Source organism: Nicotiana tomentosiformis, chromosome 1 (assembly GCF_000390325.3).
Source record: "Nicotiana tomentosiformis chromosome 1, ASM39032v3, whole genome shotgun sequence".
Classification (NCBI taxonomy): Eukaryota; Viridiplantae; Streptophyta; class Magnoliopsida; order Solanales; family Solanaceae; genus Nicotiana; species Nicotiana tomentosiformis.
The window spans coordinates 108,956,549-108,966,382 of record NC_090812.1 but is presented as its reverse complement, the minus strand read 5'-3'; positions in this window follow the sequence as shown (position 1 = coordinate 108,966,382).

Genomic DNA, 9,834 nt, shown 5'->3' with positions numbered 1-9,834 from the left:
TATTTTGCATGCACAAGATCAACTTGGAGGAGGATGCCAAACCATCTATTGAATATCAAAGGAGACTCAATGAGGCTATGCAAGAAGTGGTCAAGAAGGAGATTATCAAGTGGTTGGATGTCGGGGTTGTCTACCCCATTTCCGATAGTTCGTGGACTTCTCTGGTGCAATGTGTCCCAAAGAAAGGGGGAATGACGGTGGTCACCAATGACAAGAATGAGTTGATTCCCACAAGAACAGTGACCGGGTGGAGAGTGTGCATGGACTATCTCAAGCTCAATAAAGTCACAAGGAAGGATCATTTTCCACTTCCCTTCCTTGACCAAATGCTTGATAGGTTGACCGGTCGTGCTTTCTATTGCTTTCTAGATGGATATTCGGGCTACAGCCAAATCCTTATTGTCCCGGAGGATCAAGTGAAAACAACCTTTACATGTCCCTATGTTACTTCCGCCTTCAAACGGATGCCATTTGGGTTATGTAATGCACCAACAGCTATTCAAAGGTGTATGATGGCTATCTTCACGGACATGGTGGAAGACTACCTTGAAGTTTTCATGGATGACTTATTGGTGGTTGGGGATTCCTTTGATGATTTCTTGGTAAATTTGGATAAAGTATTGGCAAGATGTGAAGAAATGAATTTGGTGCTAAATTGGGAGAAGTGTCATTTCATGGTCGATGAAGGCATTGTACTGGGATACAAGATCTCAAAGAATGGAATTGAAGTCGTCAAGGAAAAGATTGAGGTGATTTCTAAACTTTCACCTCTAACTTTGGTGAAAGGCATACTGAGTTTCTTAGGCCATGCGGGGTTTTACTGGCGCTTCATCACCGCTCCTAATTGGAGTATTCCTTTTGAGGTCATGTGCGATGCTAGTGACGCAGCGGTTGGGGCTGTTTTGGAGCAACGCATTAACAAGGTTTTTCATCTGGTATACTATGCTAGTAAGACCATGAATGGCGCCCAAGACAACTATACTGTTACGGAGAAAGAGCTCCTTGCCATTGTGTTTGCAATTGAGAAGTTCCGCCCATACTTGATGGGTGCGAAAGTTATTATCCACACGGATCATTCGGCACTTTGCTATCTTATGAGCAAGAAAGATTCCAAAGCTCGGTTAATGATATGGGTGCTTTTGTTACAAGAGTTTGATATTGTCATCCAAGATAGAAAAAGGAGTAAAAATCAAGTAGCGGACCACTTGTCTCGTTTGGAGGAGGAGGGGAGGCCACATGATGGTCTTGAAATCAATGACTCATTCCCCGATGAGCAACTCTTGGCTATTTCAATGAATGAGGTGCCATGGTTCGCGAATCTAGCAAATTTTCTTGTGTGTGAAATCATCCCGGATGAGTTCTCTTCAAACCAAAGGAAGAAGCTCAAAATGAATTGTCAAGATTATTATTGGGATGAGCTATACCTTTTCCGTATTTGTACGGATGGGGTAATTAGAATATTTGTACCGGAAGAAGAGCAAAGTGACATTCTTGGGGCTTGTCATTCTTCGCCATATGGTGGTCACCATGGTGGAGCAAGAACGGCGGCCAAAGTGCTAAGTTGCAGTTTCTATTGGCCCACTCTCTACAAGGATGCAAGTGATGTGGTGAAAATATGTTATGGATGTCAACGGGCTGGTGGAATCTCGAAGAAGAATGAAATTTCTCTCACTACCATTTTGGAGATTGATATCTTTGATGTGTGGGGTATTGACTTCATGGGTCCTTTTGTGAGTTCTTGTCGAAACACCTACATCTTGGTCGCGGTTGGTTATGTATCTAAATGGGTTGAGGCCATTGCTCTACCCAACAATAAAGCGAGAAGTGTGGTGGTATTCTTGAAGAAGAATATTTTCACAAGGTTTGGTACTCTGCGGGCTATCATAAGCGATGAGGGGTCGCATTTATGCAACAAGGCTTTTGACACTTTACTTAGCAAGTATGGTGTTACACATAAAGTTACGACTCCCTATCATCCACAAGCTAGCGGTCAAGTGGAAGTCTCCAACCGGCAGATAAAGAGTATCTTGTCCAAAACAGTGAATGCTAACCGGACGGATTCGTCCAAGAAGCTTGATGAAGCATTATGGTCTTATCGGACTAATTTTAAAACTCCTATCGGAATGTCTCCATACCGATAGGTGTTCGGAAATGCTTGTCATCTTCCGGTGGAACTTGATCACAAAGCCATGTGGGCTCTAAAGAAGTTGAATCTTGATTGGGATGTAGCCGCTAACTTGAGGGTTGCACATTTGAATGAATTAGATGAGTTCCGGTACCATGCTTATGCAAGTTCGTCCTTGTATAAAGAAAAGATGAAATATCTTCATGATAAATACATTTGGAACAAAGAGTTCAAGGTGAGTGATTTTGTATTGTTGTTCAACTCACGATTGAAGATGTTTCCCGAAAAGCTAAAGTTTAAATAGAGTGGTCCCTTTGAAGTTGTGGGTGTGACGCCTTTTGGTGAATTGGACTAGAAGAGGTATTCTGAGTCAATGGTCACCGGGTAAAGCATTATTTGGGAAAAGTTGGTGATGGACACATTGTGGCGGTGATTCATTTCAAATGATGGCAATCTGCGTCGTGCCGCGATATTAAATCAGTTGCTTCTTGGGAGGCAACCCATATATTTTTTTTCTTTTCTTTATTTCTTTTGTAGTTCGGATTCATTTTTTGTGCTAACTTGATTTAAAGTGTACTGCAGGAATGAGTGTGCCTTACAGGAATGGTGGACAAAAATCTGGCTAAATGTGCAAAATTTTGCGGACCGCACATTTCCAGTTATTGCAGCAAAAGTGCTCTGCAGCCGCACAATAATCTTGCGGACTGTAGAAGTGGAATGTGAAAAATGCCAACTCTCTGAAGTTGGTCCATCAGAAAAAAGGGTCAATCTGCGGCAGCAACAACAAATTTGCGGTCCGCAATAGGGATCTGCGGCCGCACGCACAATTTTGCGGACCACAAAACAACAAGGCAACTGAGCCCCCAGGTAACAGAGTGCGGACCGCAATTGATATTCTGCAGCCACACTCACTTCTCTTTCACTTGCCAAAATCGATAAGTATAAATAGAAGGGCTAGGGCTACTGTTACCCGTTTCCCTCTCTGAGCACAGAACTGGCACTAATTTGAAATCTCGTGTTAAATCATTTGCCCACATGTCTAGAATTTGTTGATCACTCATTTATTCACGCTCATTCACTTGGTATGTTTCACAACCATGTTAATCTTTTTCTTTTAATTTTTATATTTTTAGATTTTTAATCAAATTTTAATCCAATTGTCAGTTGAAATTAATTGTACATACTTGCGGGGGTAAATCTGTAGTGGGTCAACTAGCACTTGCTAATTGGGTACTGGGTAAATGCATTTTCATGCTTTGATGTTGTTACCATGTAAATATTTGTGCAAAAATTGAAAACCCTAGATAAATATTACCGACTTGTTCGTAATTGTTAGAACCTGCGGCCGCACAAAAAATTGTGCGGTCCGCAGAAGTTGAATCTAGGGTACTTTAGTAAGGAAGGGTTTTGCGGCCGTAAGAAAATTATGCCGACCGCAGAAATCTCATTGGGGCCACAGAACAGCCTTTTCCTATTATCAAAGAGTTGATGCAAAATAGTCAATTCTCTATTCTCAGAGAGTTGGCATATTTGTGGTATCTGAGTTGAGGCCACAAGACAAAATGTGCGGACCACAATCTAAATCTGCGGCCGCAAAAGAAAAATGTGCGGTTCGCAAGGCCCTTTCGGCGGCCACAATGAAAATGTGCGGACCACAGATCTCTACCCTGCAAGAATGTTTCAACTGTATTCCTCATTGTATCTTCTGGTGTGTCCTTACATTCATTGCTTGGTACAGAAATTGGTTTTATCTAGAGGCAGAGGCGACACTTCGAAAGTAAGGGGTGACCCTTCTCGGGTATGAGGGAAAAGACCCTTACCTAGTGCCCAACAACATGAAATCAGAAAAAAAAAATAGCAGCCGGCAGAGGGAGAGGTGCAGACTTTTCCGAGACCAGTTCTTATGCCCCATCTAGGGAAGCATCAAATGGAAACTCAGCCTCTATACATGAGCAGTCAGTTGTCCAGTCAAGGCTGCCAAAAAGGTATCAGCTCAGGGACAAGTCGCCCACATCCCATAGTACTTCCGAGGGCACGGAAAGTGCTAGTCAAGCTTCTGAGCCTTCCACTACACCTGCCCCTGAAGTACCAGAGACACCAGTTCAGGACATCCCCATGATGGCATGGGGGGGGGGGTGCTACTGTTACCGGCCTTGAAAGATCGAAGAAGAAAGAGGTATGGGAGGACCGGTTTTTTAGCCTGGCTATTTTCTCCAGTTTCCGTGAATGGTGGCCAGTGAGGCCACTGACTCTTGAGCGAAAGATTCAGTTAAAAGATCTGGAGAGGTATAACCCTGTAGTATTGAGATAGTTTAGAAAGTGCAAAGGGTGGATGTGGTTTACCTAGAGCGTGGTGGATGCTAAGGAGTACCTTGTCCGAGAATTCTACGCCAATGTGGCGCATATCAAGAAAGGGACAAATTTGACAAAAGTGAGAAACCTTAAGGTGCGATTTGATCAACACACATTGAACACCTACTTGGGATTTGATGATGTAGAGCCTACAGAGCACTTAGAGAAATGTGCACTTGGGGATTCAGCTCGTCCTTGGCTAGCAGAGATTCTAGCAGCTCCAGGGCCACCACCACCATGAATCACAGTAGGGGTTTCTATCCACATGAGTACTCTGAGCTTCAAGGCAAAGGGGTGGAAAACCTTTGTATACAACAGACTAGACCCGCACCAGAATGAGACATATCTTCCGATCCCTTGGGCAGTTATAGTTGCTTTCATCATAGTCGGGTACCCTATTAATGTGGGTGCCTTGATGCCGGCCAACATCTCTGTGGTCGTCGGCAAGCTGACACATCCTACCCATATCCCAACACCATTACAGAGTATCTCACGAATGCGACGATAGAGCCGAGGTACTTTGATACAAAGGTGCGAGCAAAGAAGCTTTTCTTATGGTACTCATTGATGGATGCACACAACCCTAAGAGAAAGGGTCAGTCGTCTACCACCACAGGCTAGTCTAATGAGCCATCAGTGGTAGTTACAGGGGCAATTGATGTTCCATCCACTTCGGCCGAGCCTTCATCTAGTGCCACAAACATGCCTCCACCACCATCCTCAGTTCCTACAGCAGTTCCTGTCACAGGTTCCACCTCGGCTTTGAAGCCGGTGCCCATGCCTACTGCTCAACTTTCTACGCTGCAAGTCTCCCAGACATTAGCGAGCCTACACAACTGGATGCAGACAACCACTGCAAAGCTGCCTGACTTATCCAGTACTATTGTAGCACAGTCTTCTATTCCGGTACCTCAGATGTCCCCATCAGTTGAAGAGACATTGAAGAAGCTCCTGGAGAATCAGAACATAATCATGGCTACATCGGTACATCATAGGTCACTGATCGAAGAGCTCGGAAAAGAAGTAAAGAAGATGAGAAAATTCCAGGCCTTCAAGAAATAGTGGACAAGCTCCGGAGACAGGTTACCAAGCTTGCTACAGCCGGAGACCATTTGACAAGCTAATTGACCCACACCATCCAAGCCTAGATCCAACAGCACATGTGGCACCGGCTGGACAGTCTGCACTCCCAGAGTTGAGGATGATGAGATCCAGATGGATGAGACTGAGGGCGGTGAGGTTGTTGTGGACACAGAGATGTCCAAGGAGCCATAGGGAGTTCTTCTTCACTCTTACCCTTCCTTTACTCTTATTTTGTTAAGCATTGGGGACAATGCTTATTTTTATTCAGAGGGTGGAGTTTATTTGATCTTATTTGTTGATTCTGAGACATTTGGCTTGTAATAAGTTGATACTATTTTCTTCTTCTTCTTCTTCTCGCATTATGTATATATCTTATCCTTCTCCCTCATTATGTATATTCATTATGCTTTCGATAGTTTTTGCTTTGTAGCTTCTTTATGTTTGTTTTTTTCTATTAGTTAGTGTTTAATTTAGTAGCTTCTTTTTGAGTTAGTAGCTTCATTGTTTGTTTTTGAGGTTTTAGTAGATAATAAGCCTTTGGTTTTCTTAATGGCACAGTTCTTTCCAAACATAGTTTTTGTGTGAACCGGGTGACTCTTCCCAATGATAGATGGCGTGACAACCTTCTTAAGGGACTGAGTCCGTTTTTGGTATTTAGGTAATAATAGTAGTAGTAATGAATAAAAAGACCTAATTAAGTTATGATCGAAGAGTCAAACATGCTTCACTTGTTACCAACACACTTAACTACGTGCTTATGGTTAGAAATAAGGTTTTTAAAAGAAATAACTCTAGTTAGTGACTTTGTGACTCTTGTGTTGACTTAGGCAATCATCGAGTAGTTTAATCGAACTATAGTGATTTTCAATCTTAACAGTGGTCGTTATGGGCCCTCGACTCTATCCTCTTTAATAATCCAGTTGCATGAGGGGTGAGATGCTTTGTTGCTAGTCCAAGTACCCGTACGAAAGGTCTAGAACTTCCCCCGAATGTGTTTCAAGGTAAAATCTTACGTTTTGCTTGGCTTGAGAAGTGATTGTAGGCTTTTCTTATCCCGTTTGAATTTTCCATTGCGTACCAATGATGTTATCCCTAGTCAACCCATTTGAGCCTTGAGCCTTTCTCATTTGATAACCATGTTACAAGCCTTTACCCGTTTTGTCATGACCCTCTCTTGGCACCCGAGCTTTCCTTAACACTCTTGTGAAATAATTGGCTAAAAACGTAAGTTTGGGGGAGAGACGAGGAATTAGAAAGAGGTATCAAGGCACAAAAATATAAAAAGAAATGATGAGAAGGAAAGGTAAGAAAAGAAAAGAACAAAAAGGAAAATGTAAAAAAGTGAATAAGTGAAAGAGTTGAAGGGATTCAAAAAGATGTAATGATCCAAAACATGGAGAAATCAAAGAGAGAGAAAATGAATGTCATGATCAAGAAAGACCGATGTTAAGTCTCTCTAGTTCCCCAAGGAAAAGAAAGTGCCTCAAAGAACTAGCAAAGTGTGAGCCAAGAATAAAAAGATGGAGTGCTTAAGGAAAGGTGAACCCACTCAACCATAGTGTATCTAACCCTAATCCAAAAGCCTTCATTACATCACGAAAGAAGCCTTATTTGATTTCAAGCCTAGTGAGCTTACATTAGTGGCAATATACATGAGGGGCAAGCCTATGGTACTTGAAGTCGTACTTGCGACATTCTTTTAAGAGAGATGAGTGAACCTTTCATAAATCTTTGGATTGAGTGCTAACTCTTAAGTGAGCTATGAAAACGGAGAGTAGAGGAGGAGAAGTTTGGGATCCATAATGATCTACATGAGAGAGCGAGCTTCCTTGATGAATAAAGTCAACTCTTGATGCTCAAGTGTCATATTAGAACTACATGTGCATGAATGTTTAACTTGACACCATGTCGATAATACATAAGTAGTGTGGGTAATCTTTGGCCCTGAATGGCTCACCCTTGACGGGCTGAAATGACCTTTTACTTGTAGAGGTGAGAGCTATTTTGTTTGCTTGACGACAAGCAAGACTTAAATTTGGGGGAGTTGATAAGTGGGGATTTTGACTACTTATTAGCGTCTTTTAGTTTTTGTTTTAGTTCAAAAGCATTGAATTGTGTTCTAGAAACTAATGAAATGTGCAAAATTGCAGGAGTGCTGGATGTAGGACTCCCGAGATAAAATCCGACTCAAAAAGGAGTAGTCTAAACACAAGGCAATACAAGGCACAGAAGCTTACAATGTGCGGTCCGCAGAATTCCATCTGCGGCCGCAATCAAAGAAGGAGAACTCAGCAGACTTTTGAGCAAATTATGGACTGCACATGAATTGTGCGGCCGCAAAAGCTGGGCTAGGATCCAAGATTAGAGTGATGACAAAAAGCCAAGTCCAGAGCTTCCTCGAATTGCGGTCCGCACAAGATTTGTGCGGCCACAGAAGATTATCTTGCGGATGCAATCAAACTCTTGCGGACCGCAAAAGAGTGCATTATGGCCGCAGTGCTAAATCTGCGGACCGCGGAAATATTGCCTCACGATCGCAGTTCAGAATTGTGCGGCCGCATAATCCCAACTCCTGCCAGATGAAGAATTCTACAGATCGCATATGGAATTGTGCGGCCGCAAAACCTCCCGGAGAGCATTTTTGTCCGAAATTTTCAGCCTTGTATAAATAAACGAGTTTCACAAAATTAGGTCACGTTTTGACATCAACAAGTACTTTAGCCGTTTTTTTTTGCCTCTTTTGAAAGTTTACTATACTTTGGTGTATTTTGCAATAGATTGTTTTATTTTAAGCTTACATTATGAGTTTAATTAGTATTTCTTCTTCTTTTTCTTCAAACCCAAGCGTGAGTAGCTAGATTTTTACTAGGGTTGTGACCCAACCTTAGTGTGAAAACCTTATGGGTATCTAATTTAGTGCTTGTTTATGATTGGGTGTTTATTATTTAGCCTAGTTCATGTTTTAATTTGTGAAATTAATAGTTGCAAACATTAATTCATGCCTATTTGACTTAGTCTCTTCTTGAGTAAGAGAGACTTAGTTTAGGAAAACTTGGCTAACAAGGAATTGGGTCAATCGAGAGATTGATTAACCCAATTAAAGGGTTAACCTAGAGATAGTAATAACCCGACTTGAGCTTTTATCAACTGTTTTGTGTGATACCCATTTGGTCTTGAGAAAGCCAAATTGGGCAAAACTACTCTCTGACCGAGAGGTATTTTGTGGATAATTGAGAGTTGATAGCTATAATACACATCGATCAACAAAACAAGCATTAACGTCTTTATCTCATTAGGCAAACACCTAGGTAATGGTCACAACCCTATGCTTTTTACCAATTTGAAAAACATCAAAAATAATTATCCTAATCTTATTTCTTTATTCTGCAAATTTTAGTGTAAAATTAAAAATAGAAACAAAACCCTTTTTATCGAAGTGCAAATTAAGATAATTCAATTTCACGCATTAGAATATATACCCCTAACTTCCATCTAGCTCACTGTGGATTCGACCCTGACTCTACGTTGGATTACTATAATTGCACACGACCATTTCATACCTTTTTAGAGGTGTGCATTTGGACGCGATCAGATACCACACTTCATAATCACAGTTTCCGATCCCAAATCATGAATCATAGTAACAAGGCTGAATTCATAGATAGCCCCTTAAACTTGGTCCTTTTTTCCATCTCGACACTCAAACTAAATCCATGACGTATTAAAGCACTTTATCTCTATTCAAATTGTGCCTATCAGACACAGAAGCTGAAGCAAACCAGAAAACAAGATGCGTGCAATTCACTCTCTGGTGATGTGGTAAGAACCAATGAAAAATAGACATGTCGCTCTTTCCCGAAAAACTTTGAGACATGCGTGCAACTCCGTTTTTCCAACTCTACTCCCCTTTCATTTTCTTCTTCCTGGAAAATTACGTGGTTGTTTTCAAATCTCAATTAGTTTGTAGTTTATTCTTTTAGTTTATGGTTTTTTTTTCTCCATCGGTCTTCTTTCCCACAAGGATTCCTTTTTTTTAAGACTTTCCTCTGTTAGACCATATCGGAGATCATTCACGGCGAGATCGTCACGTGTCATCCAAGAATTACGGCCAAGCTCCAGAAATTTTGGTCAAGGTTTTTATTTTCTAACTCGGTACGTGAACAATGCTAAATCTGTTATGGAATATCAAGCAATTAATTGCGAAAAACGCTTCTGGGTTTACTTATAATGGAAGTACGACTTAGTAATTTGGGAATAAACCAACAAATCTTACA